The 24596-nt window shown below is 36.7% G+C and overlaps 1 protein-coding gene across 5 annotated transcripts in view; it reads left to right on the top strand.

The window, feature by feature from the left end:
• LRRC4C (leucine rich repeat containing 4C) overlaps nucleotides 1-24596 on the top strand; it is a 1358593-nt gene that overhangs the window by 189868 nt on the left and 1144129 nt on the right. Inside the window, exon 1 of one of the 5 annotated variants that reach the window (XM_074401333.1) lies at nucleotides 10883-11391. The exons of the other annotated variants lie outside the window; for them this stretch is intronic. The gene's annotated coding sequence lies outside the window, so the exon portion shown is untranslated. Of the gene's footprint in view, nucleotides 1-10882; nucleotides 11392-24596 lie in introns of those variants that run through there. 5 annotated transcript variants of the gene reach the window in all.

Genomic DNA, 24596 nt, shown 5'->3' with positions numbered 1-24596 from the left:
ATGCTGTATTTTGTCTTTTTCTGTGTGTTTTTTTCTTTACCTATCTGTGATTCTATAAAAACAAGTGTCAGAAGAGCATGTTGAACAATGAGAACACATGGACACAGGGAGGGGAGCACTACACAGTGAGGTCTGTTGGGGGAAAATGGGGGAGAGATGGGGTGGTGTGGAGGTGGGGAGAGATAGCATGGGGAGAAATGTCAGATATAGGTGAAGAGGAGGAAGGCAGCAAACCACACTGCCATGTGTGTACCTATGCAACAATCTTGCATGTTCTTCACATGTACCCCAAAACCTAAAATGCAATTAAAAAAAAAGAAGAGCGTACTTTCAAAGTACAGTTGGATCTGTTTACTATCAGCATCAAGCACTGAGGAATTTGGGATTTTCAAGTTCCATTTTTATATCATCTATTGCATCAACTACCCAAATTTGGAATTAGTTATTATTAACAAATACGATTGGTTTGTATACATTAGAAGTAATATTTGTATCCCAAACTGTTTATTACTAGAAACTATGTGGATTAATGGATTTTAAGAGTTCAATTTTTAATCCAAAAAAGCAGTACTGTGAATTAAGTACTATACAGAATGATGTAGAATTTTTAAAAATAAAGTTTGAAAATAGTTTTCAAGAGGTAGATTCTGATTGCTAAGTAAGCATAATAACATCACCTGAAGTGCATTTTGTGATATTTCATTAAAATCTATAGCTTTATAACAATATTGCCACAGAGTTAGTGTCTTAAAACAACACACATTTATTATCTCCCAATTTCAGTGGGTCCGTAATGCAGACAGCAGCTTAACAGGGTCCTCTGCAAGGCTGTGATCAAGGTGTTGCTTAGGGCTTAGGTCTCATTTAAGGTTCAACTGGGAAATGATCTAATTCTAAGTAGTGATCCATAATGCATACAGTAGGGATGGCTAAGAATTAGACTCCAGAGCATGGCAGGCCCCTAGCAGACCCAGGGCTGTGTAAGAGTATTGCCTCAACCTTGCTTTGTATGTAATCACAACACAGACCTAAGGAATGTGACATTGTATTGTGTAACCAGGCATTAGTATACATTCGAACACACCATTATGCATATATGCGTTGGTATACAGCATTAATATAGTGCAAGTTTAAAAAATAAGCACTTGTCTCTTGGTGTATATTGGAACACAGCATAATATATGTGCATTGGTATACAGCATTAGTATACTGCAAGTACACTGCATGGTCACAGTGAAACGCCAGCTCTGAAGTAGCCTTAGAATGATGGCAAGCAGGGTAGTCAACGTGTTTTAAGAAAACGACCTGTGGCAGGAAATATTTGCATATTTTCTGTATTATTACTCCTCCTCATACTAATCAAAACAGCCAAAATTATTAAGTATTTACATTATTTCAGACATTACATTATTAGTCATTTTATCCTTACAAGGTGTGATGATGGTGGGCACTATTATTATCTTTCATTCTAAAGAAATTGAGATTTAGGTGATTAAACAACTCACATGTAATCACATAGTAAGCAAGGAGAGATCTGGGAATCTAAGCTTTCTTTTTTTAAGGGAATATTATATTTCAAATCTGCACCTATTCCATGCCAAAAAAATATTGGCACAGTGTAAGAAAATTGTTCAAGAAGGCTTTTTGGCAGATTTTAAGAGTAGAGCTTTTAGTAGCAATAGGTCGTACAAAGAAATCCTACATTTGCTATCATTTACTGGTTACCAGGCATTGCGCTAGCCTCTTAATCTTTATTGATTATACTTGCAACAGTCCTGCAATAAAGATGTGGATGGCATTCCCCTTTCTTAGATGAACAAACTCAGGTTTGAGAGATTGTCATTTATCTATGGTCACAGAGTAGCTGTTATACTGTTGATTTAAAAGTTATTCACATTCTTTTCACTATACCATTCTACCCCTTCTAATTAGTAGTGGGGAAGGGAAAAGAAATCTCAACAAAATTGTGGGTATGGTAGCTTCTAGAAGCAGATCTGTTTCTGGATTGGAATGTGTAACACAGATTAATTTGAAAGAGATTATAAATATGTACTGATTAATTTCAGCCATTTTAGCACAAAATTTTCACTTCTCATACTTCTCAGTGTAAAAGTACTATCTGCTAACAGCTAGATACTACACTTTTGAGAGCTGAAGGAAATACAGAATGAAAGCCAAGAATGTATGGAATTTTAGGTCTAGCCCAGTCCATGCTGAGTGGATTACCCTTTGTGAGTTGTTTACTGGACAATTTTATATATTGCTTTTTATAGCACTTACACTGTGGCGCAGAATTGGTAATCCACTTTCCTTCCCAAGAGGTGAAATTCTCCTTGAACCAACACAACAACATGCATATATTTCTTATCAATCATTTATCATTTGGTTGTACACTTGCCTAAATTAGACCATTATTAAGCACAGAGAAAACAAGAGAAGGAAGATTTGCTCCTACAAGCCACTGATAGAGAGACTAATTTTGGCAACAACAAAAGCCAGCCATTTGCATTTTGCTGTGAGGGACTTAATGCAAGAGCTTCAAATCACATTAAGAGGGTTTTAAAATCAAGATAAAGCTTTTGCTTATGCATGTCTGTCTCTAGGAAAGAATTACGGAAGAACCAGTAGAACACCTAATCACATTTCATTATCTTTGTTTCCTCTCATCTCAAATGCTCTGTCACCTTTATTCTTTGTGAATTATTATAATAAATAAAAGTTTCAAAATTGCATATTTCTCTTCCTTTTTGAACAAATTCTTTTTATCCTAAGGAAAAGCATGGGGAAAGTCAGATATATAAATTCTGTTGGGTTTACCTATAGCTTCAGTCATAAAACTCTATCATACTGAAAGTCAGCCAAAAAGTATTTTTCTTATCTTCAGAAGTTGCAGGTGTTGATAAGGTTTGCAGTGAGGTTCTGCTTAGTGTCCTGTCTCTGCAAAGTTGTAAAGTGTCAGGCATCTAAACCTGTGTCACCTGTGTCAGAGGCTATTTGTCCTTGGCTAATTAAAGCAGGTATCCTATTTGATCATATTTCCATGTGCTAAATCTGTTTATATCATTTATTTCTTCATTTTTTGATGTTGCTGGTAAATTCATGATAATATGGAAGAGATTAAAGATAAACTGAGCAAACTCTCTTTCATAAACATAGTATTATTTATGTTATTGTCCCAAAATAATAAAGCCTATCTTCATTTTCTTTATCTCCCAGCTACCATGTGATATGGCTAATCAAAGAAATAGCAAAGTAATTAATTTTTATCAAATGTTGTATCTCATCTACCAAACTTTGAGAGTTACATTGGAGAACTGATTGTTGAAGAATGTAATCATTATTATTTTTTAAAAATAGAAAAGACCCATGGGCACTATGTCCTTGCTTCTAGAAACAGCAGTGATATGATATTTTCAGGAAAGTAGGTAATATAAGTTACTAATGATAAATTTTTTCAGAATCCCTCCTAGCTATAATTCTGTCAGTTGGGGTTGCATAAGACTGTCCCCACACTGACTTGAAGTTTGAATGCTCTGTAGAATTCCATTATGCTGCTGAGAACAATATAAAGTCGATATTTTCTTTCTGGCAACTAGGTATTTGCCCTCTTCTTTTTCTTTCAGATTCTTCCCTTCTTTCTTTTTCTCTCAGTTAAGCTAGACAAGCTTATTAGATTGGATTGACAAGCTTGGTAAGATTATGGTTTTATTTACCCTTTGTTCCAGTAATTTATGTAAGGACTAACTTTTCTCCTGTTTTCAAGGCAAATGCCTTGACTCGATCTTAAGGTTCCCTATTCTTAATTTTTGTCTTCTCACCCAGTCTTGCTTTCTAAATCTTACCCATTAGCCACTGCTTTAACCAGCCCAGTCCTGTCTGCTACAGTGTCTTTTAAGTATTCTCCTTATGGTTTACTCTAACATATCATTAATTTCTTTGATCATTGATTTGCTCACCTTCAGAGTGGGTAATTGACAAATAACATTCTTGAGGTCAGAGTGTTATTACAGGGACTGGATGAGGTATACAAAGAGTATACTCTAAGGTATAAACTGCTAGACATTAAAATAATGCCATGTTTATTCCTATTTTAAGGTGTTTAGTCACATATTGACCATTCTGTTTATTTATTAAAATTATGGAGCTTCTGCAATATGACAGTCATGGTATGAAATCGAGAGGAATTACAAATCAATAGCAGAGTCCTTACTCCAACAATACTTACTTGTCCTACCTGATGCACAGACAACACAGAGAGACAAAAGATTTGCATTCTAGTCTCTGTTCTCATCTCTGCAGTCTGGAACTTTCCACATCTAGGAAATTACATGTCAGACTACACCATCACGTTATTTTCTTTTATAACTATCATTTGTAATTTTAAGCCTGATCCATGGTCAGAGTAAGTGTACTCCAATTTGGATTTTTCTCTATTTCTAAAAATATGTCTATCCTCTCTTTCTACCTCGATTTTAAGCAGAATACCAGCCTCAGAATAACTTCATCTAGATATCTAGGGTGGTATCTAACACAGAGTAAATATTTACTGCTTGTTTCTTATATCTACATTCAAATAATGTATCATTCTTCCAAGTGTTCATGATATAATTCCCAATTCCACATTTTTAATTCTCTTGCTGCTATAAATGATGATGTGGGCCTATATGTACGTTGTATGTATGTGACCTTCCTCTCATTCCAACTGAAAAACAGTATTTGTTGTCATATATTTCCCTTTTAGTTGGTGTCATTTGACACCAACCTAGGTTTCTACTTATAAAATTGCAAACTGTCTTTAAAAGGAAATTTATGGCCAGGCGTGGTGGCTTGCACCTATAATCCCAGCACTTTGGGAAGCCATGACAGGCAGATCACAAGGTCAAGAGTTCAAGACCATCCTGGCCAACATGGTGAAAGCCTGTCTCTACTAAAAATACAAAAATTAGCTGGGCATGGTGGTGCGTACCTGCAATCCCAGCTACTCGGGAGTCTGAGGCAGGACAATCACTTGAACCCAGGAGGCAAAGGTTGCAGTGAGCCGAAATCACACCACTCTACTGCAGCCTGGTGGCAGAGAAAGACCCATTTCAAAAGAAAAGAAAAGAAAAGAAAATTTATATGTATCTGAAAACTTTAAAAGTAAACATTTACAATTTTTGTATCACATTTTATGATAAATTAGGATTATCAAATAGCTTGATTCTGGATGATACACAAAGAAAACTGCATGAAGACTGGAAGACTGTGATTCACATCTTTCTAGCTTCTTATCTCATCCCGCACATGCTATCTTTCCCTCAATGTTAAGTCTAACCTCCCTGGTTCGTTGCATTTCTTCACTTAGCTGTTCGTCATCCTACATACACTGAATGACACAGTCATTTGTTTATCTATACACTGAATATTTTTTGAGTTCCTACTATAAGTAGACAGCGTGCTTGGTCTCCGTCAATAAGTACTAAGTGCCCCGTGAACAAATGAGTTGACTGTTACCTGAATGACCAGTCTTACATACATCAACAATTCCCCTAACAGTATTCTCCCCTTGGGAAAAGAACTCCAAAAATATGAAATACACATAGTTGGAACTCAAAACACATTCAATGCATGCATAAACAAATGACTTTATAAATGTACTCACGTCCAGACATTAGCAGAAAACAATTATCTAACCAATACACAATAATAATAAAGCACAAACCAAGAGTTGAGAGGTGTTTTGACACTTTCTCTAAAATGCCCTCTTACTACATATCAATACTGTGGCACTGAGCATATATTGTATGCTGTAGTCAATGCTAAATTTTGATCTCAGAAAATAAAAATTATGTTTTTAGGCGGTTGTTATTAGTAGAATACTCACTTGCTCACAAATCTTAAATTATTGCATGTGATTTTATAGTGATGAGGGTGCAGATGTTAATTCTTTTTCAAGTAATTTTAGGGTCAAAAAAATCAATGATCAATGTTGACATGAAGTACTCCCAGGAGTATAGGTTTCACTTGCTCTGATAGATTTATTTTCAAATCAACAGTTTTGATTAGTAAATTTCATTTCTAACACAACTGATGTTGAAACCTTAGGTAGAGGCAAAGAATGAAAATCTATTGACCTTATAAGGTGTTCTTTCCTGTGTGACCAAACAATGGTAGATTGTTGTTGTTGTTTTAATTACGTAGCTTATTAGGAAGCATATAAGAAACATGACTCTAAGAGGCAGTGTAATATGTTAAGATAATGTGATGTGAAAGCAATTGAACAAGAAAGACACCAGTAAAATATTATGCAGGATTCTCCCTGAGGAAGAAATTTTCGGGTAAGAAATGAGTGTTGGGCTCTGTCATTGAGTTCCTCTGAGAGCCACATTTTCAGAAGACTTTTACCTCCTATTTTATGTTTGCTAATAGACCAGTGGGTGGGTACACAGAAGCTATTATTTTAAAACCATTTCCAGAAAATCTCTAAGGTATATTTTGAACCAAATAGACAACCGAGCAAAAACTGTTGAACATCTAAAATTAAAAAAAAAAAAAAAGATAAGTATTTGCTTTGCTTGATTTGAAGCACATAGTAGCTGCTGTCTTGGATGTAGCAACTATTTTATTATCCTGGCTGTAAATAGGATAACTCATAGTCCATTAGAGGATAAAAAGCTTCTGCCAATGTAAGACTCCAAGAAAGAGAAGCCTTCAATTTTGTTCAACTCATCATTCCACTACTTAGAAACATTCCCTGTTTGGAATGTATTTGACGCCACTATTTTTCTTTTTTCTTTTTTTTTTTTTTTTTAATCAACTATCCATGGCCATGTTTTAGGGTAGCAGTCAGCAGACTGCTTTTTCTCTGCAGTACCACCACATAATAGATATTTTAGATTCTGTGGGCTATATAATCACCACTGTAACTGTTCAACTTTGTAGTTGTTCTACGTAAGCAGCCAGAGATATATGTAAATGAATGGGCAGGGCCATGTCACTGGAAAATTTTTTTGATTTTTTTCAAAATCTGGCATTAAAATTTGGCCTGAAAATCATTACATGCCAGCTTTTAGGTTAAAAGGTCTGATAGTAAAATAATAAATGTCTAATAGTGCACCAGATTTGTTATAAAAATAACAGTTCCTGACCCTATCATTTCGTACTCTTTAAAGTGTATCTCATTTATTTTAGCAAAATTTTGTAAACTTATCTCCGTATTTGTAATTAGCATACTTATATTCCAAGATTTTATATTTAACCTTTAGGTGTTATCTATTGACCTCCCTCCACAGAGGCTGAGGAGTCTTCCTTTCTTTAGAACTTTCCTAGTTTCATCCTCGACATGCATACTTTTATTTCTCCCAACAGATTTTGTTATTATTTGAGTAAAATCATTATAGAGGTTTTCCCTTACTTTAATTTGTGAGTGTTATTCATCGAAAACACATGGAATATGGTCTCCACTGCATAACCAGCTGACCATGCTCTTTCCTTTGAGAATCCTGAATGTTTTCCTCTTTCTATCTTTTCTCTTGTGTTCATCAGAGTCCCTCAGAGAAGGCATCTAATCTCTCTGGGAAGTATATGCCTCCCTACTAGAGTTTGAGGAATGAGGCCTATAGCCCTACAAGCCACGGTTTTCCTGGTAGATGTGTACTTTATAACATTTTCCAAAATAAATGACTATTAATAGTGTCTCCTTTTTTTCCTCAAGGATGCACTGGCCTGAATTAGAAATTATATAGTCACCCTATCTGGGAGCCAAATGGGGAAGAAGATTGAAGAATTTCTCCATTCAGTACATCTTATTTAACCCAATCCCTCTATTTCTAGTTTGCTGTTCCACTTTCAAATGTGTCTAATGTCTCCCAATGCAGAGACTTGATGTTAGTGTTTCTGCTGCTGTAAAAAACAAAAACAAAAACAAAAACAAAACACTGTAGACTGGGTAATTTATAAAAAATAACAATTTATTTTTCAACTGTTCTGAAGGCTAGAAAGTTTAAAACCAAGACTTCAGTAGATTAGTTGTCTGATGAAAGCTTATTCTCTGATTCAAAGGTGGTGCCTTGTTGGTGTGGTGGAAAAAGTGAATGCAGTGTTCTCACCTGGCAGAAGGGTAGGGGGCATCAAAAGGGGGACAGGACGCGATCAAGCCCCTATGACTTAATCACCACCTAAAGGCCCTATGTCATAATACTGTTGCATTGGGAATTAAGTTTAAAACTGAATTTCGGAAGAGCATAAACTTTCAAACCATAGCGGGTCCTCTGTTTACACTGGCAAAAGAATAATAAATACACAATATCCTCCCTAAGAAGAGAATAATAATAAATACTCAATATTCTGCCTAATAAGAGAAAGTACAGTAACCAGGCTATGAGGTCAAGGGGAAGATCTAATAAATCTTGTACATACTTTCAATCAGTTTTCCTGGCTTGAGTCTCTGCATTAAAACTTTTAGGTACCTGGAGAATAGCAAGTTCTGTGGTATGAATGTCATCAGTATTCCCTACTGCTAGCGTTGGGCTCAACTTTTTCAATGTGCTCTATCGGTTACCACTTGTCTTTTTGCTTTCTGTCTTCCTAAGTTTTGTTTTTGTTATTCCCCATTCTGTTTTTTCTTGTGGGTTGTTACCTTCAAGAAAAAAAAAATCATGCATATATTTCTTATACATAGTTTATATACATATGTGTGTCTGTGTGTGTGTGTGTGTGTGTGTGTGTGTGTGTGTATATTCTGTACTGTCCTTATGGTGCTTAACAGTGAGTTGTAGAGGAAGTAAAAATTTGATGTCTGTATTTTACTTGCTATCCTTAACTGGAAAATTATGCAATTGCAGTCAATCTCACTGCTTATCTCTCATCCTCATAAATGGATAGAGATGATCTTTGTTCCATCTCCTTATCTTCATTTCTAAGAAATCATTTTCAATTCCACCCTTGGTTTTCTGCTAAGTGTCAAATGATCCAATGTCTTTAAAACTTCCTTCACATATCCTGTTTTCCAAGCCATTAACTCTCTTTGAAACTCTCTTGTAAACTTTTGTGAGTTCTTCGTTTCTAAATTATAAAATCAAGAAACAGGCAAGTTATCTTTGCATTATGTATTTTGGGGAAAGAGTATAATCTAGGAAAGGTATAGACAAGTAGTTAATGACAGATGAAAGACAGCTATGTGAAAGGCAGCATATCCCTATGAAAAAGTCCTACATCTTTCATTTCTAAAATGATAAAAATAATCTCCAGAGGTCTTAAGAATTTTGCCCAAAGTCACACAACTGTGGAAAAGCAAACCTGAGATTTGCACCTGGAGATGTTAGATGCCAAGGTCAAGTTTTCACTTTACCATAAAATTAACTAGATTAAAAACTGCATATTAACAGAATGCAGGGAATAGACTCATAAAGGCCTATTGGCTTATAAGTAACAGGCTTTCAAAATGCACACATTTTCTTTATCTTATGTGATTAAAACAACAACAACAACAACAAAAGAATTATCTTATTACACTGTGCAAGAAGAAAAGTGAAGTTCAGAGATGGCTAAGTACGTAGTTCAAGACTATAGTAGTAAGCTTTAGAAACTAGTTAGAACTCACCAGACTTTCAAGGTTCCTTTTATATAAACTCTCACTGCCCTCAACATAATCAACTGTCACTGATTAAAGTTGTGTCAAGTATACGATAGGGACATTAAAAAAGCTATAGTCTGCTCTTACAGATGCTTTTTAGCAAGCAAATTTCTTTAGCATCCCTTCTGTCTAAATAAATGGTGAGCTGAAACTTGTAAGCCATATTGCTTAATTTACAATCCCCAGCAAAAAATGGGATGTATGCTGATTTTTAGATTATTTGAACTAGAAACAGTGGGGATTATTTTTCATATAAGCCACCCCAGTACAACTTAGCTTTGTGAGCCAAAGGCAGACATTGTCTACTATCAGGCTATTTTAATTTCAAGTTGAAGGCATAACATATTCTAGTGTGTTGATGAGCAAATTTTAAATGTTGCTGTTTCATTAGCAAAAATTCCTATGTTTTATTTAATACCAGCAAAACTAGTTGATTTTTATATCAATTACGTTTTTACTTAATTCAATTCAGCTAAGATTTATTGAGTTCCTTCCTTCTATAAGATATTAACATCTTCTTGCTCTCAATATTTATATATATTTAGCAGGTTACATGTTACAAATGACTGTAAAGGAAAAAAATAAAACAGAATAAGATAAAATCTAAAGGCTAGTTTAAGATATATCTGGTTGTTTTCTTCAGTTGTCTTTCTTATGTCATGATATAATATTGATATATAAATATTAAAACATTTTAAAATTATATCAGACCTGTTTGTTTTGCTACTTGGCCTGACCCATTCAAGTGTCAGAGAGAAGGGTAGGTGATAGGGAATAGATTGCCAAGTTCTTACAGCACTTGTGAAGGCTAACATACAACAGTGTCTTCTTCCCTGCAGATACATCAAGCCTTCATAACCCTCAACGCCATAATTAAAATACAAAATATATAATACTTTATCAAAAATATTTTGATTCTTCGGGTGTTTAATTATCCTGCTGTTTATTGCCTATGCAATCATGAGTCTGCATACTCAAGCTAAAGCCATCACAGAAACTCATATTACATTTCAGCAACGTGTTGAAATCTGGTTCCTCTTGTTCCTTTTTTGTATACTGACACATTCAGTCTTTCCTTACTAATCTACAAGTTTTGTTTCAGACTTACGTATTGTTACCTAGTCCATAAGGCTTTTCTTTCTTTTTCTAAATAATATAAAATGTTAAGCACACAAACACACCATAAAAAATGGGTTTATAGATAGAAGGAAAGAAAAGAAACTCATATTTATTGCAAACTTCCTGTGAGGCAGATATTACTAACTAATTTCATGTGAAGGATTGGTAAATTTCCATGAAAACAGTGAAAGCTGAACTAGATGCAGGGAGGTGGCAGATATGAACAAAGTCACTCTGGCAAAGCAGAGCTATGGATGAGAGAGCAGAAAGACACATTTGGAAATAGTTTTTAGTACAGGTCCAGATCTGGTTGTCTCCCCAGATTCAATCTCCACCTTCCAGCACCTTTGCCCCCTAGTGACCTGTTGGATTTTCCCAACTTGATGCCCATGGCAGGAAATGGTAGGAAGAAAGCAAGATGTGTATAAGTCCTAAACCAATGGTCACTAAATATCAGAATTTCTGTCTTTATGTTCTGAAAATATCTTCAGACCTAGTGAAAATAACTAGTGTTCTTCTATCATGTAGGTGGGCATTGAATCCTACCTCATGGCTTCCCAACAGCTGACTACACCTTTATAAATATTTCTTCCTGAAATTAACCACGTTAAGTGTGCCATCTATTTCTGTGTGGAATGTGATTGTCTCTCAGTCTGATGGTAAGGCTGTATTTTGAATCTTACTCTTTTCTTTTTAACCACAACTCCAAATTTTTTTATAGTATATTTCCTGTCGTTCACATTTTTCACCTTTCCAAGTTCTTTTCTACTTATTTCTCCTACTAAATGATGGGGCTGTACTATACACTATTTTGTTTTCTGATTTATTGGGGATTGGCTGATGGTTTGAGCTGAGTTGGATACTCAGTGTGTGATAGTACTGTTTTATCCACCACAACGCTAACATAAGAACAAGCCCTGAAAATTCATGGATGTTCATGGTGGTTTGGTTGTTTGATATTTAATAAGTATTCCTTTTAGATTGGGTCCCACCTTTATGTCAATTTTTGCATTCTCTATCAGGCTTCTTAATGAAAGCTTAAAATGCCAATAACTTATAATAATAATGTTGAATGTTTGTTATAATAAAGAGAAATGAGGTCTGAGGACTTCTGGATCTTTGTACATAATATATACTCTTCCACTAACTGGCCACATGACCATCAGAAGTCATTCTTTCTTCAATATCTTGATTAATTGCATAAAGATACTCTGTGTTCTGAAAGATTTTAGGGTCTCCTGCCTTAAATTGTGGTAGATTTTCAGGGTGATCTAAACAGACTGATCATTTCCTCTCAATGTGAAACAACACACACAGTATGAGAAGAGAAGTAGTTATTTTAATGTTAATGAAATGTTCCTCTATTGTCCAAAGCTGCGTAAGTCTCCTTTCTACATGTAGTTTGATCTGTATGGATAGATGCTGATTACTTTTTAATGCTATCATTCAATTTTTTTCACAATCTCTGGGTTTGCTCTAACCACTTTCCTTTTTTTAGATTTCTAACTCAATACAACTACACAGATGGGCATGGTGCAACATGGTGGGTCTTGCTGCAAGCTGATGGTTGAAATGGTTGACTAAACAATGCAATTATCATTTTATCTACCCACACTGGTAGTATGAGGGAGTACCTGATTGGTTTGCTGATTTGGATAAGGTTCAGGAGAATAAGGACAATAGTGTGTTACTTCCTGTAGGGTGGGAACCTGCTGAGTGAGACTTGCTCATTTTCCTGGATGGATTGATTGATTGATTACTCTGAGCACAATACTTGGTTATGTTATCATCCAGGGTTACTGAGCTATACAGGAGTGTTGGCAGCAATACTGTGTTTTTGTGAAAGGTGAGAATGCTTTGGATAAAGAAACAAACAGAGCCAGCCTTAAAAAAAAAAATCAATTTGCTTTCTGTTAAACTACCCTTTGAAATTTATTTTTATAAAATACATTTTATCATATTCAGAGCTTTAGATTTTTAAAATGTGTCCTTCTTGTTACAGATCTTCTGAAGAAATTGCCCTTTTGTTTTTCCTAAAGTGAGCTTTCAATTTGGTATATTTGGTATTATCAAACTACTCTGCTTCTTGTGGTTGATAAATAAATTGTATTGATTACCTAAAATCAGATTACTAGTGTAGACTGTCTCCTGAAGGGCACATCTAGAGAATCAAGGCATACCCACTTGGTCAAGACATCTAATTGTCAGCACACTGGGACTTAGCAGAGTTCTTGGATCTGTATTTAGCTCAAGAGTTATGGAAAACAAGTATTTTTTTAACTTTATGTGCTATGAAACATTCCCTTCTACCCTTATTCTCAGTTTCTCCAGGGTATCAGGAGGATGTTAGAAATACTAGGGGGTGGAATAATAGTTACAGTGCCCCACATGTTCTCTTTAACAAACTCACTTCTTCCCGGAACAACAATTGTGCCTGGCATGTGACATACCTGCCTGGTACATGAAAATGAATACAGAAAAAGATTTAAGGGGATTAAAAGGTCAATGGATTATCTATTAAGCAACCAAGTCTCAATATGCCTCCATTTTTCTAGATCATGATTTATTGCCTGGGATAAGTAAACCAAGATCTGTTAGTCTTTCCCCTGAGGTCGTTCCCTTTAAATTCTCTACTATAGCCAAGTCTTTGAGCTTTTTGTCACTATTGTGTTTGTTTTTATGAGTTAATAATATTTTAAATTATTTCTGAACACCACCCAGCTCAGATCATTTTAGCTGTCAAGGGCACAGGGCTTTCCAAAGGGTAAAGGCAAACAACTTGAGGAATATAATTCAGAAAACAGTGTAAGAGAATCCATCTGTATTGTGCTTCCTTCATTTGGCAGGTATCCAAATAGCCATTCACTGGAACACTGGTAGAGGAAAATGCCAAGCCTTGTTGAGCTTTCAGGGAATGGTATAGTATTCTAACTTGCATTACCCATTTAGTTTCTCATTGGTTAATTTTACCCTTGCAACAAACTCAGGAAAATAACAGTTTCCTCTGCATACTAAACACAGAGTAGCTTAATTATTTTCACATTCTGAAATGTTCTCAGACTCAGGGCATACAACCTTGGTTTTCTTCTTGGGAAACAAAGACTGTGATGGAATCAGTTTCTTGGTATATTCTACTTGGCAGTCTGGGTTGATAAAAGTTTTATAATCATACTTCACTAAAGCAAAGCAAGAATGGTTAGAAACATTTTAAATAAAGAAGCTTTGCCATTCTCAAAGAGTGTGAATTTCAAGGAAAACGCTATGCCATGGAGCAGGTAGAATTTTCAGTGCTTTGTCTAGCAAGTTTCAGTAGTGGCTGTTTCAAACCACCTCACATCCAGATTGCATACACAGTGTTCCTCAGGAGTAGATGGTCTTGGAGTAAAGAGAGTTAGTTATACAAATTTATGAAAGGAGATATTAACATTTTGGTCCCCTGGGTAAACAGCTAAGAGCACAACTCATAAAATGCACCTTCTGTTATTTGAGCAATTCTGATTTTTGGGTATATTACAAAGGATATATTTCTCTTTAGATGAATAATCCATTTTATTTAGGTTTGGCTATTGGATTTGTATTTGTCCAGATTTTAAATATGACCTAAGCTAAATAATATTTCAGGACTTTAAAGACATTTCTCCCCACTTCCCAAAAGTGAATATATGTCAAACTCAGTACTGATTGATACATGTAGACCAATGGCTCCCAGCTTTGAAAAATGAGGATGATGGGCTGGTATGCATTTCTTAGAAAAAGGGCTTCTTAATTCTATGTTACAAACCAGATGTATATACTACCTAAATAAGTAATATGACTTGCATGCCTTTTCATTTACTTTTTCAAATCCATGAAATTGCTGTCAGATGTGTAAAATATTAATATAAAACATGAATACATTTATACTAATTTCTTTCCTTGTATGTGTTTACAGTGAGTAGACACTGGTGAATATCTTATGAGGTTGTATGTATATTTTTTAATATGATGGAAGCTGTATGAGCCTTATAGAAACAGTAAATTGACACTTAAAAAGTCAGCTATTAATAAAAGAGTTAAAGCTTGGCAACACGATTATTTCTAGAAACTCCCATAGAAGAGACCTAGGGAAATCAAAATATTCCTGTGCCTGGTTCACTAAAGAATGCCTTCACAGAAGGTAGATTCTTATTCTAAAACTGCCACCAGCATTAGTCTTTTGCCTCTTTTAGAGTGCAGAGTTCTAGATGTTACCTAAAACTTGAACAAACATAAACTAACTTTTGCCTCACAAGGATCTTCTAAGATGGTAGAATCTTAGAATCATAAAATATTACAGCTGAAAGGGGTCTTGGCATTTTTGGAGCTTAACAATTTCATTTTACAGATTTGGAATTGTGACGTTAGGCCAGGGACATTACGGGCCTTGGTTAGTGTTATGTACCTATTTCATCATGAAGCTGGGACAAGAAACAAGTTCTCTTTACTCAAGAATTATAGGCTATTATCACATTAGTTCTTGTAAAATGGAATGGAGCTTAGACTAAAAGCTCCTGGGTAAAAGTGTGGTAACTCCAAAATATTATCAGACTTAGGATATGAGTAAACATGAACTCATGTATGAAATGTTCAGAAACACAGGGTTAAATACTTAATAGTTAACTGAAGTGACAGGAGCTACTTAGAGCAGCTTTACTTAATGAAAATTGAAATTTTAGTAGGAAGGATAATTAAAGTGAAAAGAATTAATCAAGAGAATTTTGTGGTCGTGTTTACTCATTTTAATGATTATAATGTACAGACCCATCCAGTAATCTGATATTTGACTTATGGAGGAATTAGAAAGCCAAAAGTAGGGGCAATGGATATCCTCAGATCTGTTCCATTGGTGACTCCAAAGTTGTTCTACAGTAGGGAATATTGCACTCACCAACCATATAAGGTTATTTTAAGAAATAGCCACATGAGTGAGAGTCTTGACTCTTGCTCAAAATAACATTTTGGTGAGTTAAAAACTTATTGATATGGTGTGAGTGTGTCCTCACCCAAGTCTCATCTTGATTTATAGCTCCCATAATGCCCATGTGTTGTAGGAGGGACCAGGTAGAGGTTATTGAATCATAGGGTGGGTCTTTCTTGTGCTGTTCTTGTAATAATGAATAAGTCTCAGGAGATCTGATAGTTTTATAAAGGAGAGTTCTCCTGTGCAATCTCTCTTGTCTGCTGCCATGTAAGATGTGAGTTTGGTCCTGGTTCACCTTCTGCTATGATTGTGAAGGCCTCCCCAGTTTTGTGGAACTGTGAGTCAATTAAATCTCTTTCGTTTACAAATTATCCAGTCTTAAGTATGTCTTTATTAGCAGCATGAGAGCAGACTAGCGTACTTATTAATAGGGCAGTTTTTGGTTGCTTTTTAGATTTTAATTATAGAAACTAAGTAATATTACAAAAATAAAGTCAGTAGAAAAATATTACTTGTAATTCTTGGCCGAGAAGACTAATATTCTTCCCGACTTGACTAAACTTTAAAAAGGCTTCCTCCCATTGGGTCCTGAATCTCTTTTCTTTATAACACTTACAATTATAAATTCTTTCTCTGCTCCTTTGGGATGTAAATATTCTCCCAGCTTGCCAGTTTTATAGCTCAGAAATGTATTTTCAAGGACCTAGGAGCCATCTCTTCAAAATGTAACTGAGAAAGATAGGGTACATTCTTCCAGTTTCTGTTAAAAAGTAAGAGTCTAACTTTGTCAAGTACTGGTTTGTAAACATAATGACCAACCTCTCCTCAACATCTTCCAGGACTTTTCTACCAGTTTAGCACAGCACTTAAAACCCTCCTGCTTTTTGTGTCAGCAGAGTTGAATTCAATCCCTCTCCCCTATTGCAATGTCTTGAAAAAAGCTTTTCTTGCCTTTTAATTCCATGTGGTGCCTTTTTCTTTGACACCTTACAGCTCTAAAAGAAAGATTATTTTTTATTTATTTATATTCCTGTTCAATTCTTTTTTCCATATTAACACATGGCATGCATATATCTGAAGTACGTCTATGTCTTTTTTCATTTGTCCTAAATATTTTTCCATTTTGCTATATAATTATCATGTACCTTATAAATATAATGCCTATATAGCTTATTTTTTTTCTACTTGAGACAAATGTTGGCTACACAGCATAATAACATTCAGCTACAATATTTATTCAGATGCTCCACCTTTATCATCATATGGTAAAGCTGCCAGATTGGTTCATTTTTGTGTTACTTTGCTAATATGAAAGCCATGAAAATTAAACTCAGCTATAGTAAAGAAGCAAGACAGGATAATTAATAGTCATTTTTGTCAGTCAATTCTGGTAGATTGGCCACATATTAGTCCAGGCTGTTTCACAATTCTTAATTGCTCCCTACAAAATGTGATCATGCACGTTTGGCCATATATCATTGAGTATATTGTTTCCAAAAATACTTGTATTAAGCTGTGAGTGCTAAATGGCTCGGAATAATATAATAGGAATAAGTGATAAGCAAGTGGAAACAGGACACCTATTTTAATGACAATGGACACCCACTTTGTACAGAGACCTATGAGGACAAAACAAGTGGGAAGACAGAATGGTTACTTGAGGTAAAAAGAAACAAACTCTTGGGTCCCAGGAGGTAGGGAAGATAGCTCTGCAGAGAAGAATTAGATGTTAGTGATGAGATTTAGAAGAGTTTGTGCTGTTATATATTTTGTTTGTGTTCTTATCTGCTGCATCTCATGAAATAAAACCTCCTTCTTAATGGTGGGCATGAACTATTCCCCTAAGACATTTTAAATGTGAAGGTGGTGATAAGTCAAATCTGTGTTCAAAGGGTAAGCAAAATGCTTTGGTCTAATAAATACTTTATGATTTGAGGTTTGGGGTTTTGTACTGTTTGTTTCTTCTTTTTGGTTGAGTAAAATAAGAATGATAGGTACATTAGAGGTCTACAAAAATTAACAATTGTTTCAGCTATATTGTGTAAGAATTCAGAGAACTCTACAAATGTCTACAGAGATAATATAGAAAATGTAAAATATATTTTAAATTTGGCTGAACTGTGAAGACAGTTGAGTCATAGAAATCAGATATTTTTAACAAAGTTAATACATCTTAAGCTTCTTCTGCCTCTACAATTAATAAAACAAGAGTGATGAGTGATTGTGGAATTGAAAACAGATTGGCTGGCATTTTGAACCACGTCAGGTTTAATTTAGCAGAGCCATTAATTTGAGGTGGTTATATGTTAATAGTTATGGAGAAATATTACTGGGAGCAGAGCACTCAGCCAAATGTTCTGAGCATGTGCCTTATGGGTTTGCAGAAGCTAAAGATGGATTCAAGCAAGCTAAGAAAAATGCCAAGTCATCACAAGCCAGTAATTTTTGGTTCCCTGTCCCCGTATCTCAGAATGCCTGAACCACTGGATTTCTCTAAATCAATATTTCATAATTATTTTGCCAGAACTCACTTTCTATTATGTCAAGGAAAATCTTATTTCAAATATCTATGACCTTTACAAAGTGACACAAGGTAGTGGCAAAAGGTACATTGGTCTGAAGCTCTTCTCTCTGCTGAGATTGCCTTGCCAGTTTTATATATTTTGAAAGTCAAGAAACTCCCAAAATGTGTCATTGGTAATGACTTTTAAAATTTCCTTCTAAATTGGGTAGGGGAAAGTTTCATTTTTTTGATTCTGCTAACTTCTGTGAAACAATTATTCAGGTAATTCTGGAACTTATTAAAAACCTCTTGAGTGCCAGGTACAATTTTTTTTTGAAGACAGATTCTCACTCTGTTGTTCAGGCTGGAGTGCAGTGTCACAATCTCAGCTCACTGTGACTTTCACCTCCCTGGTTCATGTGATTCTCCTGCCTCAGCTTCCCAAGTAGCTAGGATTACAGGTACTGCCACTATGCTCAGCTAATTTTTGTATTTTTTTTTTTTTTTTTTTTTTTTTTTTTTTTTTTTTTTTTTTTAGTAGAGATGGGATTTCACCATGTTGGCCAGGCTAGTCTTGAACTCCTGACCTCAGGTGATCCAGTCAGGCACTATTCTATGCACTCAAGATATAAGTATGAAGAAAAGTCCACATTATGTTCATATGTGGTTGGGGAAGATAGCCAGTGACAAACAAATGCAAAACATATCAGGTTTTAGTAAGTGTCACAAAGAAAAAATGAAGCAGAATAAAGTCTCTATAAAAATGACAGATCCAGGGATGCTACTTTATATAGATTATAGAAAGCTTTCTTGATAAAGGTACTTTTGAAGAGAGGCCTCATGAAAGCACATGAAGTGCTTCAACGCAGTTACAGCAGCAAGTACAAAGGCCTGCAGATGAGAACATCCTAGGGGTGTTTAAGGAACAGTAAGGAGCTTTGGTGTGAAACTGATGGGTAAGCTGCGGAGATATTGGAAGCAAAGGCAGTCAAAAAGGTAGGATGCTAGAAGTCATGATAAGTTATCTGTATGTCACTCTGAATACCTTAAGACGGCACAGGTGGGTTTCAAATAGAGAAATGATCTGATCTGACTCAAGTTTTAGAAAAGTTATTGACATCTACATGCCAAATAATACCTAGGTGAAAGTAACGAGAATGGTTAGAAGTCTCTTGCAAGAATCCAAGTATAAGAAGACAGTATCTTCAACCAAGGAGATAGCCGTGGCTGTAGTGAGAAGTGAGCGAACTCAGAGTATTTTTTGAATCTGAAACCAATAGTATTTGAAGGGAGATATAAGAAAGAGGAGTAAAGACTAGAGCGAAGATTTGGTCTGGTCTGGTGGAATTGCCAGTTAATTTGATCAAAAAAAAAAAAAAAAAAAAACTACATTTTGGATTTAGAGAGAGTAGATATTAAGGGTGTTTTTGGGAAGCTGAATTTTAAGATACTTATTAACTTTTAATTACAGTTATCAAATAAAAAGTTGTAGTTTAGAGGAGAGATTGAGACTAGAGATAAAAATGTGGTCATCAGCATATGAATGAAAATTAAAGTCATGCTATTGAATGGAAGCACCTAGGAAGTAAGTATAATAAAGGGAGATTACAGATCTGTGGGTGGTTCCTGTGATATTCCATTTCATACAGGTAGGGACAATGGGGCAGATCCAACCAAGACTACTAAGAAGGAAGAACATTTGTGGTAGGAGGATAATCCATATAAAAGATCCTCCTGTAAACCAAATTCTTTCGAAGAATGCATTGGAAAGAAAAGGGATGAATCACTTCTGCCAAGAGTTGCTAACAGGTCAAGTAAACCAAGGACTGGGAAATAATCACTGGGCATTTCAAAATGAAAAAGGGTGTGATTGGTCAAGAATCCTCTGTGTGTGAACAGAGAGTGAAGGCCTGCTAGGAGTGGGCCCGAGAGAATTGAGAGAAAGGTCATGTGAACTGTTAGTATAGATAGTTCTTTCCACGAGTTGGCAGGCAGTGAGAAGGGACAGTAAATGTTATGGATATTGGTAAAGAAGTTGGGACTTGGGACAAGAGAATACTTGTTAGTTTGTTAAGATATCAATATGAAAAGAGAGATAATTTGTTATAAAAGTTAAGCTTATTTACCTGATAAGGATCTGTGAGGCTCTTGCCTCTATTACTTCATCCACACCCTCTTTTCTCTTTGCCTTCAGGTAAGTGGTTCTTCTCTGTGAGATGTGTTCAAGTTGAGTGTATTCTTCAACTTGAGTCTATGTCTGCCTCCCCAAGACTCTCAGACATCTTTTGACATTGACTTGGGCATCAAGAGTCCAAAGAGCTCTCTGCCAAACAGAAAAATGTGTCTCATGCATTGTAATGCAGTGTGCCTCAGCCTCAAAATGGGGCAGCTTGGAATTTCAAATTGATTAAATTGGAATCGAATGGACTCATAGTTCTGCAAAGTAGCTTTCTCCATGGCAAAGTTACATTTACTACAACTCAATCACGGATAGCACATATGCCATAGAACTTTGCCACCCATACCTCTTTGAGTTTTGATTTACTGGAAAATGGTTTGTTGTTGACTGAAATGCAGACAAATATTCCCTTCTGAAAAATGAACATAATGATGGCATTTTCCCTTTCTTCTCACATAGGCACTCTTGCTTTTTCAAACTTTAGTACCACTTCCGAGACAATTAAGATAATTTGGCCATTTAAGTACTAACAGCCACAGCGGTCTTAGAAGCACTTATTTTTTAGTACTCAAATGCAGTAAAAAGATGTTATTGCTTACTGGAATTTTAACGTTTTTTATTGGGCTTGAACTATAAAAAGCATTGGAGTTGAGTTTGTGTTTGTTCTTAAGTAGACATTGAAAAGCAAGAAGAAAGAAAGATGTTTATGAGAATTTACCTCAAACTACTCTAATTTTGAAAACACCTTGGTGGTGACTTGAAAACAATTTTGACTTGGACAGAGAGCCCTGTGGACAGCATGAAAGGCATTTTTAGGAAGGAGGAGGACATTAAAGCCAAGGCAACAGAGTGGCTTCTAGTCCTATCAGACTAAGAGCTTTCTTTCCAAAGATGAAAAACTAATTATGTTCCTTTTGTGGCTGTCATGAAGCCACTAATAACACAGATTAATACTATACAGCCCTTTAATAGTGTAGTTAGGCAGCTGGAAGCTGACTGCCCTGTACTTCAGCTGAAATGAAGGCTGTAATGAGAAGGTGAGAAGGGGTGTTCTACCTTCACCCTGTGGGGTGGAAAAATGTCCAAGTTTGCAATCGTGGCATTTTCAGAGATGAACTTTCTTTTTAAATTTTAGGAATGAACATTCTGAAAGGTGTTTTTACCATTTGAAATTTCTCTACCCGAATGAAACACAAGATGGTGCCTGTCCCAGAGTGATGATCAACTTTAGAGGTGGCAACCCTAAAGCTTAATACTATCTTTGACATGTATTCACTGGGTAAAGCCTCTCAGCTTCCTTTTTCTTCTCTGTGAAATGAGGAAAGAGATAAAAACAAGAAAGACAAAAACAGTAGCAAACCATGTAAGATGACAGGCTGTTCTGAATACATGATATTGATGACAGCAGCAGCCAGTCTGGAGTGGCCACTGCCATGGCACTGTCTGCAGTGGGGGCAGCGTGGTGAGAGCTGCATGCTTCACAGAGCCGCAGGAGCTAGGAACAGGTGGAAGCCCCACCCGCTTGCAAGTTGAAGGAGTGGGAGCCCCATTTTCCAGAGGACAGCTGTAGCTGCCCAGCCATGTTTGTATCTGGACCAGGCATCTCTGCACTCTTAGGGGGCAAGGAAGACCCCCTGCACCCACAGGCTCAGAAGTTCCTGCTCCTGCTGCCTGGCCTCTCCCTACTCCCAGTGCCTGTACTGATTTCAGAGCAAAGTTGTGGCTAGGCCCAGGCACTGTCATGACCCAGCAAGGTATGTGCATGCTCAAGGCAGCACTGATACATACTAGCCCCCTGCTGCCTGAGCCCATTCTGGACTTTGGGTGCTGACGAGTGTGGGAGAGAGGCTGGAGGGGGCTAAGAGCAGCTTGGCAAGGGACTGCAGGCGCCCCTCTGCAGGAACAACCTCAGCATCCTGGGCACCATGGATGGTAGGATAAGGGCAGCAGGAGCTGACAGGCTCCTGGGGGGAAAGGGCCAGGTGCCTGGTGAAATCCAATCTTCAGGCCAGGGATGACCTGAAGCCTGAGGGCCAGGCTGCCAGTTCTGTGGACCCAAGTGAGAATTTATAGTGCTTTTCCCAGGCCTGCTGATGGCCACCCATTAAACAAGCAGCACACACTCCCTCTCCTCTGAAGCCCATAAAAATCCCTGGCCTCAGCCAGACTCAGGCAGACAATAGGACCACTTGCCTGCAGAGAGGAGCTACCCACTGTGGGTCTCCTCTAAGCTCTTCTGTCACTCAATAAAGCACCTCTTTGCCTTGCTTGCCTTTTACTCTCCACTTGTCCACATACCTCATTCTTCCTGGATACAGGACAAGAACTCAGTATCTACCAAATGACAGGGCTGAAAATCTGTAACACAAACAGGACTGAAATACACTTTTTTTTTTGGCCATGTGGTGGGCAATGAGTAGAAGAAAAGAGAAGTGCTGTAGCCCTTTGGGGAGCCCAGATCTAGGAGCTCCCTGAACCAGGGCTGACACCTTCTTTGGGGTTCTGCAGTTCCTGCCATCTTCAAGCTTTCAGGTTCCACCGTGTTCCCTGGTGTCAGCCGTGGAAGCTACTCATGGTATGCCTGGTCTAGCCGCAGTCTCGCAGAGGGCCAATGCCCATGGTGGCTCCTGGAGCTACCTGCCATGCTGCAGCCGGCATGCTTGGCTGTGCACAGTGGCTGGACCCCACACTCACTCACTCAGACACCCCTTGCTGCTCCGTACTCCATTCCTGGCTTACATATGGCAGGCATGGGATCCAGGCCAGTCACATGAACCAAGTGCAGCTTGCCAGGCTAAGTGGGAGGAACAAGCCCAGCAGGACGAACAAAACTCAGGCAAAGGCACCATCAGCCACAGAGGTCTCTGGCCAGAAAAGTGACACCCCAAGGATCCTGTGACAATATATTTTAGCTAATAATTCTCAACACCTTAAATAGTTTAAATTCATTCTCATTTTCTAGATAAGAAAACTGTATGATAGGAAAAATGAGCAACATGGCCAAAGTCTCAGGATGAGAAGGATACGCAGATTAGATTTTAAACTAGGAATGGTTACTACAGAGTCAATTCCATTAAACACACCGTGTTTCTGCTATGGGACTATGAGACCTAACTTAGGTGATGGAGACAAAATACCTGTCATGTTGTAGATGTTTAATAAATGCTAAGTATTATTGTTGATGGATAGAAAGCCTGAGTCAGTCATGAGTATTTCTGTACTTGACTCCCTGTGCCTGCAATATGCTAGCCCCAAGATCCAGTCTTACTCATGGAGTAAAGTTCTGTGTTTAGTGGTCCCAGTAGATTTCATCTTCAGTCAAAATTTGGCAGGAAAATACGGTAAAAAATAGAACTGTTGAAACCTAGTAAACAAAAATGAATGAACTTGAGTCATTTATTTAGGAATCTCAGCTAAAAATGCTAAATCCAAACCAAAAAGAAAAGTTTGTGATTGAAGCAGTATAAGACCTTCCCTCCTCTACTGTTTGGTTGCCCTTGAAACAATTGCCTTCTTCATTCTTTCTCTCTGTTGCTTTGGCTTCAAAACCTTCCCTCTTATTTCAGCATTAATAGTAATCTGATCCAATGTACTCTTTGTTTCACTTTCTTTGACTTTACCCCAAATTGTTGTCACTTGCTAAATTTTTAGAAAACTTTCCCCCACTCCAATAAAATAAGAATCTACTTCTGTTAGTTCTTACATAAAGGATATTGCGTCTTTTTCGATTTGTTTATACTTAGATTTACAAGTAGTTCAGCACATCTACTCCTTGGCACTTTACAAGCATTTTTTCCCCTTTCTTTCTTTTTCCTGCCATTTTTTTCTTCCTTCTTCTCTCTTTCTTTCTCCCTCCCTTCTTCCCTCCCTCCCTCCCTCTCTCCTTCCTTCCTTCTTTCCTTCCTTTCTTCCTTCCTTCCTTCTTTTATTTCCTTCTTTCCTTTTCTTTTCTTTCTCCAAAAAAAAAAAAAAGTTCAGAAAACTTTCTTGAAACTAACATGGTAGCATGAAATGAAGGCCACTATACTAAGACTGTCACCCAATCCAGACTTCATAGTGGAAATTATCCATTATCTTTTCATTATCTGACTATAAACTAAGTGTGTCTATTTAATTAGGTCCTATTTTAATTTGGTAAAGAGGCAAATTTGGAGAAACCATTTTTTACCAGAGCCGTACTAGGAATTGTGATTCTAAACCATGGATTCTGCTGTGGTCTTAGGTCAATCACTTAAAATTGTTG

The sequence above is a fragment of the Saimiri boliviensis genome, chromosome 6 (genome assembly GCF_048565385.1).
Source record: "Saimiri boliviensis isolate mSaiBol1 chromosome 6, mSaiBol1.pri, whole genome shotgun sequence".
In the NCBI taxonomy this organism is placed as follows: domain Eukaryota; kingdom Metazoa; phylum Chordata; class Mammalia; order Primates; family Cebidae; genus Saimiri; species Saimiri boliviensis.
This window is presented reverse-complemented; position numbering and strand designations above follow the sequence as displayed.